Source organism: Chinchilla lanigera, unplaced genomic scaffold, assembly GCF_000276665.1.
Source record: "Chinchilla lanigera isolate Chin_1 unplaced genomic scaffold, ChiLan1.0 scaffold00017, whole genome shotgun sequence".
NCBI classification, from domain to species: domain Eukaryota; kingdom Metazoa; phylum Chordata; class Mammalia; order Rodentia; family Chinchillidae; genus Chinchilla; species Chinchilla lanigera.
In genome coordinates, this window is record NW_004955418.1 from 1,739,901 (window position 1) to 1,754,689 (window position 14,789).

Here is a 14,789-nt window from a genome sequence, read left to right on the forward strand (position 1 = left end):
AGATTCACTGCCAAACTTTACAAGAACTTCAGAGAAGATCTAAAATCAATACCCCACAAACTAATGAAATCAAAAGTGAAGCAGTACTCCCAAAGTCATTTCTGGAAGCAATCATTACCCAAAACCGGAAAAGCATTCAACCAAAATAGAGAACTATAGGCCAATCTCTTTAATGAACACAGATGCAAAACTTCTCAATGAGATACTGGTAAATAGAATATAACAAATCATCAAAAAGATCATACATCACGACCAAGTAGGATTTATTCCAGGGATGCAGGAATGCTTCAACATATGCAAATCAATAAAGGAAATACACCACATAAACAGAAGAACAAAAATCACATGATCATCTCAATAGACACAGAAAAAGTGACAAAATCCAACATCCATTCATGAACAACAACAACAAAAAAAAGACCCTGAAAAAAACAGGTATAGCTGGGCGTGGTGCACATGCCTGTAATCCCAGTGCTAGGGATGGCTGAAGCAGGAAGATCACCTGTGGCCAGCCTAAGCTATATAATGTGTTCAAGCCCAGCCTCAACTACATAGTAAGACTCTGTCTCAAAAAATCAAAACACATAAATATAGCTCCCTCTACCTTTAATGTATTCCAGTCACCCTAACTACGCTACCCTACAGATTATGTACTAAGTACTGCACTGCTCTGGACTATTTGAGGTGAGGTTCATTAAGTGTTTTATTGTTATTTTCTCTCCTCTTCATCATAAAAACTACCACTTTCTTGAAGGCAAAGGAAAGGTAACTCAACTTAAGGGCTGACTCTACGCCGACCACTATCCACGTCCTACCCTCAGCTAGTTCTCACATGTATCCCATTAGATTGTTGTAAAATACTTCTTTTTGTAGGTGTAGAAACTGGGTTTCTGACAGGTTGACAGATTTTGTCCAAAGTTAAAAGCTAGGAAGCACAGCCAAGATTCTGTGTTTTTCCAACATGTCATGCTGTTAAGTGTGTTTCTGGAGTTTCTTTGGTGGATGGAAGCAGGAGCAGTTGAGAAAACAGTGGGACTGACTTCAAGTTTCAAGGAAGAAAGCAAGAAAAAGCAGAGAGACTTTCCGTGAGCTCGCTGACAAATCTTTTGGCCACAAAAGTTCTGGAAAGGGATTCTGGGCTGCTGCCTTGCCAAGCCAGACCTGCTGAATTTGGACCAGGGGAAGAACAGGTTCATGGGACACCCACTGGAAGTAGTCACTGACAGCTGCACTAGACAGTTTATAATTTGCTGTACACAGGTTGCTGATCCTCATTAAACCTATAGGGTCACATCTGAACTTTTAGGAGATGAGGATTCCTCTTCTTCACACTGGTAAAAGTGGAGCCCTCTTAATCCACCAGGCTTCTTTCTCTGTTGGGGCTGGGATCTGAGAGTGGGTTATAGTCTAGAAACACATGAATTCTGGCAAATGCTGGGGTGAGGGCTGGTTAGTGATTATGAATCTCTTTTAGGTATCATACTGAGTTAATTAAAGATATCATATCACAGTGATACATACATACCCATGTTTATAGCCACACAATTCATAATAACTAAATCTGTTTCTTTGGAAACAGGGTCTAGCTGTGTAGTGCAGGCTAACCTTGAACTCGCGTAAGTAGCCCAAACTGGCCTTGAACTCATGATTCTCCTGCTTCAGCCTCCCGAGTGCTGGGATTACAGGCATGTGCCACCACGCCAAGCTCATAACAGCTAAATGTTGGAAACAGACTGTTGTATGTCCACCAACAGATGCGTGAACAAAGAAAATGTGGTGTTCATACACAATGGCATACTACTCTGCCATATAGAAAAATAATCACTCATTTGAAGGAAAGTGGAAGCAACTTGCAACCATGTTAACTGAAGTAAATTAGACTTACAAGCTTAAATATTGCATGGTTTGCCTTATGACAAATCCAATATACAAATAAAGCGCAAAATAAGAGATAGAAAATAGGGAAAAAAAGACCAAAAAAGTTACTGTAAGCCAGCATGGACAATGTCTCTAAGAGTGTGCCTTGCCCAGCATGGTGGCAAACGCCTGTGTCTCAACACTTGGGAGGATAAGGCAGGAGGATTGCTGCAAGTTTGAGGCCAGGCTGGGCTACAAAGTGAGTTCAAGGCCAGCCTGAATTGCAGAGCAAGAGCCTATCTCAAAAAGACAAAAATAAATAAATAAAAGTGTACCTTGATTTAGTATAATTGTCCTATGTGTTATATATATTTCTTGGCCTGTTAGTCTGGTTGTTCATCTATGTCTATTACAATCAACTTAATGACAGTTTATAAAATAAATGAATCTGATGCAGGCAAAAATAAATTTTTTAAAAGGAGAGTAGAGTAAAGGGAGAAAAAAAGAACTGAGATCTGTTATGTACATTTACCAATTCTTTTTTTTTTTTTTTTTTTTTTTTTTGAGATAGGGTCTTTCTATGTAGTTCAGGCTGACCTTGAGCTCACTTTGTAGCCCAGGCTGGTCTCAAACTTGCAACAATCCTCCTGCCTCAGCCTCCCAAGTGCTGGGATTACAGACGTGGGCCACCATGCCAAGCTCATGTACCAATTCTCAATTCTCTACAATTAAATGTAATCATTATGTACTGCAAATATGTACTAATAAGAATTAAAAACTTAAAAAGTAATACAAGCACTCAAGGGGTGAGGCATACTATGGTCTAGGGTCAAAGTATATATGTGGTCTTGGAGGTATCTTCAAAACAGGTGACCTAATATGTTTATTTTTTTTAGTTATTATCATTGACCTAGTGTCTGTCAGGTTATCCATTAGCAGAAACTGGCTTTATCAACTGGGTTAAAATGCAAACCATTTGTATGTGTCTGAAGTTTACAAATATGGCATCCAATTAATAGTGCTGCTTTTTTTGAGGGCCAAAGTCCATCTAATTTGTGGACTTACAGTACTAACAGGAAAAAACCCTGCCCAATTTACAGATTTAATATCATCTTCAAGACTCCTATGAGTTTAGGAGTGAAGAGCTTGAAAGACAGGTCTAGGAGTGAAAAGGCATTATAACCTTGGATAACTTCGATTATGTCCTAAAGCTACAGTTTTCTAAGTTATACTTTTCTTGTCTCCTTTCTACCTATCTTTATTTCTTCTACCTCACTATCAGAAAAAAATGACAATTGACCAGATCTTTTAAAAATAATCATAGCCAGGTGTGGTGGCACACGCTTGTAATCCCAGCACTCGGGAGGCTGAGGGAGGAGGATGGCTATGAGCTCGAGGCCAGCCTAGGCTACACAGTGAGACCTTGTCTCAAAAAAGCCACTAAATAAATAAATAAATAAATGGCCAATAAAATACTTTTAAAACTCTTGTTTCTTTTATTTTTTTGAGGGAAACAGGGAACAGCTGAATAAAACTTTCATGCCCTAAGTATCAGGAAGCACAATGACCACCAAAAGCACTACATAAAGGGAAAAAATGTAAACCTAAGAAGGGAGAGGGGCATTTAGCCACTCATTCAGCAAATATTTGAGTGTCTCCTCTGTACAGGCACTATTCCCGACAGCAGCAAGACCAAAATAAAAAGGACCCTGGCCTTTAAGCTCACTGCAGTAATGCTATAAGTAAGTACACAAATAAGACAGTAACAGTGCTAGGAAGAAAAGTAAGTAGGGAAATGGTAATGCAATTAGTAGGTTCTTTATAGAACCTTTCTGTCTTGAGAACATTTGAGGTAAAATCTGAAAGGCAGTGAAGAACCAGTCAAGTTCTTCCAGGAAGGCATTCCAGGAAGAGGTATCAGAGATGAGGTAGAAATGTAGTAATACCTTCAAGGTCTTAAAGGGAAGTTCAATGTGACTAAAACAGACCAAGAAGAGGTGAGAGGTAAAGTGAAAGTAAAAACAAAAACAAGCTTCTGAGGTGTCACAGTTTGCTGTATGGGCCAGATATATACAGTTTATTCACTTATCTTCCATCCCATTATGGTTAAGATCATTAACAATGGATTTTTTTTTCGGGGTGGGGGGGAGCTTTTTGAGACAGGGTTTCACTACACAGTTCATTATGAACACATTTTGTAGCCCAAGCTAGCAATCCTCCTGCCTCAGCCTCTAGGGTGCTGGGATTACAGACCTGCACCACTACGCCTGGCCAACAATAAAAGTGTTTAACAGAAAGCTGCATTAGGCTTTCGTAACAGACAATCAATTATGGCTGCACAGGAAGTCCCAGTTTCCCTAAGAAACTGGATGACTGTAGTCTGAAAAGCAAAGAGTATGAAACAAGCATCTGGACTAGAGGCACAGAAAAGAGGGAGATGTTTTTGTTTCAGAACAATGATACTAAAAGGCAAAAAAACATTTCACACAGCCAAGAAGCTCACAGGAGGAAAAGGAATGCAGTTTTCTTATAGACACAGGCAAAAAGATGTCTGGACTTGACTAGAGTGTCCAGGTGGTTACCCACATTGTAGCATAGGAAAACAATCAAGAACTGACTCCAAAACTTGTAGTATACACCTTTGATTACCTATTTTATCACTCATTCATCAAGGACTGACCAATTCCAGTAGTATCTTGGTTTTATGACCTTGGGAAAGGTAGCTTCATTTGTGTTTGTGTGGGGAAGATAGCCCTGGTGTCATGTTTTGTCACCCAATGCAAAGTTTGCAAACTGAAGAAAAATTTTGTCAAAGGCTTTTGTTTGCAAGTGGAATTGTTAATCCCAGCACTTGGGAATGTGAGGATGAAGAATCTCTGCAAGTTCTAGGCCAGCCTGGGCTATAAAGTGAGTTCAAAGCCAGCCTGAACTGCACTGTGAAATCCTGTGTCAAAGACAAAAAAAAAAAAAAAGCAGCAGCATTTGTGAACCTCAGTATTATTGTACCTTATTCTGGGATCCTACTAGATACCACGGACAGAAAGATTAATAAGAACTCTCAAGCAGGTATCACAGCAATTAAATATTAAGACCAAAAGGAAGTATGTCTTGACAAAAGAGAAATCTAGCAGATGCTATTTAATCAAGTGTTTAAACTTTGCAAAGAAAGAAACATCACCACCTATCAGACAAATCCAAACTACAAAACATGCCTAAACACTCTGAAAGAGTCATGCAGAGGAAAAAAGAAAAAACACTGAAAATTAAGACTTAAACATAACAAACAAATGCAATATGTGATCTCCTGATTTTAAAAAAAAAGTACATCACTGGGTCAACTGGGGAAATATGAATATGAATACAGACTGTATATTTCTGAAGATCTTGCTAAAAGAGACTGTGATTCAGTGGGTCTAGGGTAGGGCCTAATACTCTGCACTTCTCAGGACCTCCCACAGGAAGAGAACGCTAATCATCAGGCCATACTTTAAAAGGTATTACATGGGGGCATGGTGGCACCCAACCCGCTTGTAAATAAGCTACTAGGGAGACTGTTATAGTTAAATTATTGTGTCAACTTGAGTAAGAAACTCCCAACCAAATTGGATGTGGCAGTCCTAAGGAGTGGAAGACCCACCCTATAGAGGATTGTCACCAGAATAGTATAAAGAGAAACAAAGGAAGGCTGTTTCTGTTTCTTCAGAGGAACTCGTCTTCACCTTCAGCTTGGACAGTATCTCCTGGCTTTGGCCTCCTGATACAGACTCACACAGTACACTACAATAGGCTCTGGGTCTTCAACTAGATCCTTCAGATCTCCAGTGCAGACAGATCTTTTGTACTCGTCCACATCTGACTCTTGGCGGCCACTGGAAGCCAATCTTGTAAATTCTTCTATATCTATATATCTTGTATTCAATTGTTTCTCTAGTAAACACTCACTGACATAGAGGTTAAGGAAGAATTCCAGGTCTGAGACCAGACCCCATCTCAAAATAAAAACTGGGGATGTAGCTCAGCACTCCCTGGATTCAATCCTCAATACTAGGGGGGGGGGGGAAGAATGTGTACTGTATCTTGAACCTCAGTGTAACTGATATACAGCTAACTAAATTTTGCCTTAGACTATGACTTAATTAAACTACTTAAGGAGCACGGTCTTTCATTGGTTTTAACCCAAATAAGCTTAATTCTCTCAAGTGTTGCTATCCTCCACCTCCTTAGATTTTTTTCCCCTGCTAAAGCATCAAGCTCACATTTCACTTAGCTGCTTCTTTGCAAAATGACAGGTTTCTAAAGATATACTTCCAAGTCAGTTCAAAGCTTTTCTCAGAACAAGAGGACTCCAGATCCACTGAAGTAAGAAAATGGTAACATGATTATAGGAAACCTTTAGGGATCCTCAGAAGTAGAAAATCCCACAACACTGACCTGTCTATAATCTTAACTTACCTCTCCCTTTCAGCTGCACTATCATACTCCACAGCACTATCATACTTCATAAACCATGATTAAAATTCTAAATTAATAATGAAGCATTTAGTATAATGAAATATTCAACATATCATGGATGAATGGTAACAATGAATCTTTGCTTGGAAAGAAAGCAAGTATTAGAGCCAGCCACACAGGGCCCATGGACTATAACAGAAGCTCCTATCCTTCATGCCACTTAAAATAGGCCACAGTAAATGTGTTTTCTGAATTATGACAGCACTTTGAGTTTCAAGAACAGCCTGTTAGTCTAATTTGGTTAATAAACCAGTACCGGATTATGTACCCTGATGTTAACCACACTTTAAAATCACATCTTCAATTCAGAACGTCAAATACCAACAAAATAATATAAACCATACCAATAAAACATTTGAGACAACTGATGGTCTTACTGACAATTTTTTTTTGACAATATTTAACAATGAAGCCCCTTAAAAAAGAAAATCTCAATGTAATACAATAAAATAGCCAAAACTAAGCAATCCAGGAAAAAATCAGCGTTTAAATTATTAAGGAATAAAACCAATTATTTAACACTAAGATTAAACAGGATTAACTACTCATTACAAAACTGCAATACAAAAGATAACCGGGCGTGGCTGTAGATGCCTGTAATCCCAGCACTCAGAAGGCTGAGGCAAGAGGATCACTTGAGACCAGCCTAGGCTACAAAGTAAGCTCAAGGCCAGCCCGAACTGCATAGCGAGACTCTGTCTCCAAAAATAAATAAATAAAAAAAATAAAAAATAAAGATGTCTTTTGTAAAGTTATTGATCTTTAAGGAAAAAACAAAAACACCCACAATATAGTTCCATTCTTTCATTTATTGAGAACAAGCAAAAGATGCCAGACGTATAGAAAAAAATCAAATCACACTACTCATAATTATTTCAAATGATCAAATCTTTGTTACAAATATTTAGAACATCCAAAGTCGCCCTTTGAGTTCAAAGTTATAGTTATATGCATTACCTCAAACTTGCAGCTTGTGAAAAAGCATGCATTGAAATCCCAATCAAAAAGCTAGCTTAAAAAAATAAATTTTTTTTTTTTTTTGATTTTTTGGTTTTTCTCCAGTACCAGGAACCGAACTCACGACCTTGCGCTTGCCAGGCAGGCGCTTTTGCCGCTGAGCTAAATCCCCAGCCCCCAAAAATAAAAATTTTTAAAAAGTAAGTTGGCCAGGCATGATGGTGCATGCCTATAATCTCAGCACTTGGGAGGCTGAAGCAGAAGACTACATATTGCCTGAGCTACATAGTAAGTTCAAGGCCAGCCTGAACTGAACAGTGAGACCCAGTCTTAAAAAAAAAAAAAGAGAAAGCTTGATATATGACAGTCCATCAACAAGTAAATAATAATGTATGCTAATTTCAAGCTCCATTAGAAATGGAGTTGAGGAATACTTACATATGAAGAAAAAGCATGACTGTTATTTTTAAAAATCTGAAGAAAATAATGAATACTTACACGTTCCAACCCACAAGGGAAATGTTGACATTTTATTATGAAGTGCGGTTATTTTCACACACTTTAAACTTTCAATAATGGCTAATTCAGCATAGTACTCCCACCACATGAGCAAACAGCATGAGGCACAGCAAGTCAAACCAGTGTGTCCAATTCCATACACTGTGCAGTCCTCTCAGGTAACATAGGCAACATTTTCAAGGCCTAGAGGCAAATTCACAGTCACCTGGGCAACTGCAGCTCTGTGACACTCTCTCAGACGCCTGATGTGTCTAACTTTTTTTCTTAATACATTCCCACCCATTTGAACCACTTGTGGTACGTGCATGACTGTCCCAAAAAACTGTTACATTTATTTAATTGAGATATTTTAAGCCAGGCATGGTGGTGCACACCTGTAATCCCAGCACTGGAGAGGCTGAGGCAGGAGGATTGCTACAGAGTTCGAGGTCAGCCTGGGCTACAAAGTGCGTTCAAGGCCAGCCTGAACCATACAGTGAAACCCTGTTTCAAAAAGAAAAAAAAAAAAAAAGAACTCCACTTTTAAGAAGTGAAGGAAGGATGGAAGAGAGAGAAAGGGGATGAAAAGAGAAATTAAACCGTGTTATGCACAATCACCAACTCCACACAAGGAATGTAAACATTATGTACTAGAAACAGGTATTAAAAATTTGAAGTTTGTGCAAACCATGGACCAGTATTCAAATAAAACTTTTAAAAAGAAAAAAATTGAAAAACAGCTGGGGATGTTTTTAAAAAAAAAAAAAGTAGTAGCTATTCTAAAGTAATAATCAAGGATGGGCAAAAGATTTAGCTACAAACTAAAGTAGTCCTGGAAGCAAGCATGCTAAATGTCTAACAGAAAAATTAAAGAAGCTACTTAATGAAATAGGTGACTATTAACATGCCATATCAACACCGTGCAATTACTCAACTTTCATCAACTCAAAAGCACAAATTATTTCCTATGTGTCTTTTAAATTGATGGCATTTCCTAGTTTAGACAGCATTTCTTTTTCTTTCTTTTTTTTGTACTGAGAACTGAATCCAGGACCTTCACCTCTTTAAAATTCTTTTTTATTTTAAGATAGGATCTCAGGCCAGGGATATAGCTCAGTGGCATAAGCACCTGCCTGGCAAGCGCAAGGTCCTAAGTTCGATTCTCGGTACCAAAAAAAAAAAAAAAAAAAAAGATAGGGTCTCAACTAAATTGCCCAGCGTGGGTTTTCCTGCTCAGCATCTCAAAATGCTGGGATTATATATAAGCATACACCACTGCAACCAGCAGCACTTCTTTTTAGTACTGCACAAAATAAAAGTTGATTTTATACTACCAGGAAACATGTTCAAGTTATAATAAGTAGAGTCAATTACAAAAGAGCACGCAAAGTAAACCATTTTTATAAAGTTATAAAATAGTCAGTATACACCCCTAGGAAAAGACAAAGATATACATGAAAGATGTAGCATTTTCTAGGTGGTATGAGTAGTTCTTGCTGCTGCCACTGTCATTATCGAGGTACTGGGAATTGAACCCAGGGTTTCAGGCTTGTTCTGGCACTCCGCTACATACCCAACCCCTTTTTTCATTTTCTTATTTTGAAACAGAGTCTCACTAAATTGCCTAAGCTGGCCTCAAATTTGTGATCTTCCTGCCTCAGTTTCCAAGCAGCTGAGATTACAGGTATGTACCACAATGCTGGCTAAATAAGTTTAATTTTTAAAAAAATTTAGATATGAAGCCATCCCTCTATTTTCATACCAACCTGGCACAATCCTGTACCTAAATGTACCTATTATAATTAATTCAGTATTTATTGAGCAGTACCTGCTAGGTGCAAAGAAATGTTAGGATCACAGGAAACAAAGATACAAATGAATGTAATGGCCTTGAAAAAAATTAGCATCTAGCAAAAGAATTTGTGGTCTGCAAGGCTTCTGATGAAGGTTATGTCAGCAACTCAATGATGCTTAAATGTGGAACATGTTCTATACTTTTACTCAAAGACAATCCTTAAACCAGGCCACACACCTGTAACCTCAGCTCACCTGTAACGTCAGCACTCAGAAGGCTGAGGTGAGAGAATCGCTGCAAATTCAAGGCCAGTTTGGGTTACATAGTAAGTTCAAAGCTAGACTGAACTATACAGCAAACAAAAGACAACTCTTTAATATGGACAAAAACACGTCATGTCCAGCACTTCATAACTGAAAGAACAAACCAGCATTTCATCACATCAGAAATTAAACATCCACAGCCAGGCATGGTGGTGAACACCTGTAATCCCAGCACTCGGGAGGCTGAGGCAGGAGGATTGTTTCGAGTCCAAGACCAGCCTGGGCTACAAAGTGAGCTCAAAGCTAGGCTGAAGTGCACAGCGAGACCCTGTCTCAAAAAGAAAAAATTAATAAATAAGTATGTACTATAAACTATTTTATTCATTATGCAAACGACAAAGTTCAAACTCTAGGACTGAGTCTCATAAAATTAAAAACTCCTAAAACCATGTTACCATCATAATTCATCAGCTAATACATATATAATCAATGACAAATTAGCAATAACAAGAAACAGCCTACAACATAACTTTATTATAACCTATGATGAAGAACATTTTTTTTTTTTTTTTTTTGGTCTTCTTGAGACAGGGTCTCACTATGCAGTTCAGGCTGGCCTTGAGCTCACTTTGTAGCCCAGGCTAGTCTCGAACTTGTAACGATCCTCCTGCCTCAGCCTCCAGAGTGCTGGGATTATAGGCATGCGCCACCACACCTGGCTCAATTCCTCATTTAGTGACCAATTCATCCAATGTCCTAGTCACAGAACAGTAGCTCGGTTGTTGAATATTTGTATTGAGCAATCATAATGTTTCAGATCCTGAGACTAAAACCTCATTGCAGGGTGGGGGATATAGCTAAGTGGCACAGCACCTGCCTAGCAAGGTCCTGAGTTCAATTTCCCAAAAAAAAACACCTCATGGCAGCAGAGGGATAAACAGCAATTGCAAAGCAGAGTGGGCATTTCTGGTGTGCTGATAACTCGCCATCTCTTGGCCTAGCCAGCAAACATGGATGGCATCCACTTTGTATTAATGAACTGAACAGGTAGTGATGATTTGAGCAATTTGCTCCAAGCATATTATACTTTTAAAGAGTGTTATTAAAGACAGCTGGGTATGGTGGTACACATCTGTAATCCCAGCACCTGGAAGGCTGAGGCAAGAGGCTATCACTCCAAGTTTTGAGCCAGCTGAGGCTAGCTACATAGAGGAGAGGAGGGGAGAGGAGGGGAGGGGAGAGGAAGAAAAGGGGAGAGAAAGAGAAAGGAAGGGAGGGAAGGGGAGGGGAGATATGGTGGTTCATGCCTATAGTCCCAGCACTGGGGAGGCTGAGGCAGGAGGAGGATCACTGCTGCGAGTTTGAGGCCAGCCTGAACTGTATAGTGAAACCCTGTCTCAGAAAGACCAAAAAATAAATAAATAAATTCTACAAAGGCTAGGTTATAGATCAGTGACAGATAGTTTGGCTAGTGTGTGAGGCCCTGGCACTACACACACACACACAAATTTACCAATCACGATAAATGATGCAACCACAGTAGATATACTAGATACCTAAGGTATACTGAGATCAAAAAGAAAACCCAGAGGCAGTGACATCTAAGGTGTTTTGTTTATGATACTGGGGATTAAACCCTGGGCTTTTCCACTGAGTTACATCTCCAGCCCTTTTTTACTTCTTGAGACAGGGTCTTACTAACTTGCTAAATTCCCAGACTAGGCTTGAACTTTGCAATCCTCCCACCTCAGCCTCTCAGAGTGCTGGGATACTGGCATGAGCCATCACACCCAGGGTTCTAAAGTGTATTTTAAGAACAACTGAGCACATCAGATGGTTAAATGAAAAAAGGATGGTCTGAAGACAGTGGTGATGAATGTGTGTGCCAACTGGGCTGTTTGTATCACTGAAAGCTCTAAAGGGTTTGCCATGACTAAGAGAAGGAAAACCATAGGAAAAAAAGTACCAAACCAAGCACTAAAAGTTTATCCAAAAAACTAGAGTAGTTTTCATGGTACAAAGATGACAATCTTTGTACTGTTGAACCCACAAGCTACACGCCAGAAAGACTTTTTCTCCTTCTTTCTGTAAGGTTCTCCAGGCCAAGATCTAAGGCTCAGTCCCAGCTTTCAAAACAATACAGTACAGTACAATGGAAGTATGTCTTTAAAAAATGAGCAATGTGCAGCCTCATGCCTATAATCCCACAGTGGCCATGCCTGTAATTCCAGCACAGAGGCTCAGGAGGACTACAAACGTTCAGAATGCACCTGGGCAACTCTGGGTGACACTGTGGAAGGATAGATAGATAGATAGATAGATAGATAGATAGATAGATAGATAGATAGATAGAGGGAGAGAGAGAGACAGGCTGGGATGTAGTTGGTGCAAAGGCCAAAGGCCCATAGTTTGTATCTCCAGGGCAGTGGCAGGAACCTACCTACACGTGCTGCAGGGCCAGGCAGAGCCCTCTGTCAGGATTCTAGCCAAGTCGTCCCAGCACCCCAGCACCCCAGCACCCAAGCATCAGATAACAGTTATTTTTTCGAAACTAAAACCTCAGTATTCAGGTTTAATTGCAGTGTTGGCACTTGTGATAAATAAGTGGTTTTTGGGTTGCAGTTTGGGCAGCTGGTCTCTAAAAGGTTTGCTACCACTGCACTAGGGGCTGGGGGACTTAGCAAGAAGTTTGTTCCCAAATACAAAAATGCTGTAGCAAGTGTCTGTGTGTGGTTTTTGAGCCAGGGTCACTATGTAGCTGGGGATGCTCTTAAACTCACTATGTAGTCCAGGCTGGCCTCAAACTAGTGGTGATCCTCCAGTCTCAGCTTTCCCCCAGTGCTGGGATTACAGGTGAGCACCACCACACCCAGTTTGAAAATGCTGTATCTTGAGATCTGACTAAGAACTCACCAAAGGAGAAGGGGAACAAGAGACACATGCAGGAATCACTGAGGAAATAAATTTACAAAGAAAATCTGTATTTTTAGTCCTGTCTCATTTCTCCAAAATACAACTCCCTTCATCCCTATCACCTAATTTACCCCCACTATCTAGATTCCTAGCTCAACTCCCTGCTTCCACAAGCATACAAATACAAGCCTTCTCCAAGCCTCAGCAGGAGTTAGAAAAGTTATCATACCCAAAACTCCCTACAGTGTGTCCTTCACCGTTAGAATAAAACTGAAACATGGCCCTCTGGACTTGGCCTCCCCTTTCCCAGCAAGCTCACAGGAGGCCTTTCCCTCACCCCAAGAGTACCCAAGCTACACACCTGCAAGACACTCTGGTCCTTCTGTGCAGATCTTCACCAGGATACACACCATCACGGCCCCCTCCAAGCCCAGCCGACGGTCACGTCTCACATTGTTACTTTTATTTTTCCAGACAGGGTCTCACTATGGAATTCAGGCTGCCCTCAAACTTACTACGGAGCCCAGGCTGGCCTCAAACTCGCAGCTATCCTCCTGCCTCTGCCTCGGGAGTGCTGGGATTACAGGCGTGCACCACAGGCCCGGCTCACACTGTTGCTTTCTCAAAGAACTTCCAGGACCAGTTTCTCTGGATCTCCAGTCTGGGTCCAGAAGAGGAAACAGTACCATTCTGAACATGATGAATCTAACTCAATTCCCATTTCACCCAGTTCAAATGTCACCATCTCCCAGAAGCCTTTCCATACTTATTCAATTAAATTTATTAATTTAGCCATCTCTCCACGGCTCCACAAGTTTCTTCTGTTGCTGTTACATAGTAATTTCTGCTCAGTATTGTTACCGCCTTAAAACAGTCTCATACTACACCCGTGTGTGTGCCACCTTCATTACACTGTGAGCCCTGAGGGACAAAGACCACGTCTTAATCACTCGTGAGACCAGAAAATAGGGGGAAAACGTATTTTTAATACGATAAAAATCAAGAAGAGCAAACAATTGAGCATAGGCTATGGATGATCACCCAGCTCTTTCCTTTTGTAAAATAAAACACATCTAATATGACTTACAAACTCTGTTCAAGAAAACCACCACCTGTCAACCCTCTAAAAATCAAAGCTAAATACAAAATACCCTCTCAGGCAAACGCCTATCCTGCCACAATACAATGAAAGACTGCCTCCTTCATGAACACGAAAGAGCTTTAATTTGGTGGGAAATTTAACATACCTCACTCTCTTTTCTAAATTACCGAAATTCTCCCCGAAACACACACAGGAAAACGAAAAGTTAAAGACGCGGGACGGGAGGGTGTCGAACCTGGCCTCGGGCCAGCCCCGCCCGCACGCCTGGGAAGCCATTGCTGCCAGGCCGAGGTTAGGCATTCGGACATTTTCCCAACAAGTTGTTCAGACGCACAGACTCCTGGAAGTCAACAGCAAAATGCTTCCTAGTGCCGCTCCCGAAACGAGGGCTGCGGGCGCGGCGCGTCCGACGAAGCACACAAGTGGGCCGAGGAGTTTCAAAGTAAAGGTTCACACCGGCAGCGCCGGAAGAGCGCGGGTGTGGCGTACCTTTCCCCGGCAAGGCTGACTGCGCCAGGGCGCGAGAGCCGCCTCTGAGTCGGCCGGGGCGGAGCGCGGGCTCCCCGGCGTCCAGGCACGCACCCCGGGAAGTTTCAGGGCGGGGGGAGGGGAGCCGCCAAACCCCGCAACAACCGCTTCCCCGGAAAACAACGGCCCGCCCGCCCCGCCCGGGAACCGAGCGCGAACCCGAGCGGGCGCACCGCGGCCGGCGCGCCGAGGGCCTCGGAACAAAGTTTAGAAGCTGGAGAAACTTTTCCGACAGGAAGCTCCGCCGCCTCGTCGGGCCTTGGCGTCACCCCTTCCCCAGCCGCGGCGCCCCGTAACTTCCCCGGAGCGCTAGGCGCCCCCGCCCGCGCGCCCTCAGCCCGCCCCGTGGGGACGCCCGACCCGC

General features: G+C 41.4%; 1 protein-coding gene across 1 annotated transcript in view; it reads right to left on the bottom strand.

Moving 5' to 3' along the window:
- Positions 1-14,523, bottom strand: part of Ctnna1 (catenin (cadherin-associated protein), alpha 1, 102kDa) — a 161,869-nt gene extending 147,346 nt beyond the window's left edge. The window contains exon 1 of the mRNA XM_005382092.2: positions 14,387-14,523. The gene's annotated coding sequence lies outside the window, so the exon portion shown is untranslated. The remainder of the gene's footprint in view (positions 1-14,386) is intronic.
- Between the last annotated feature and the right edge of the window lie 266 nt (positions 14,524-14,789).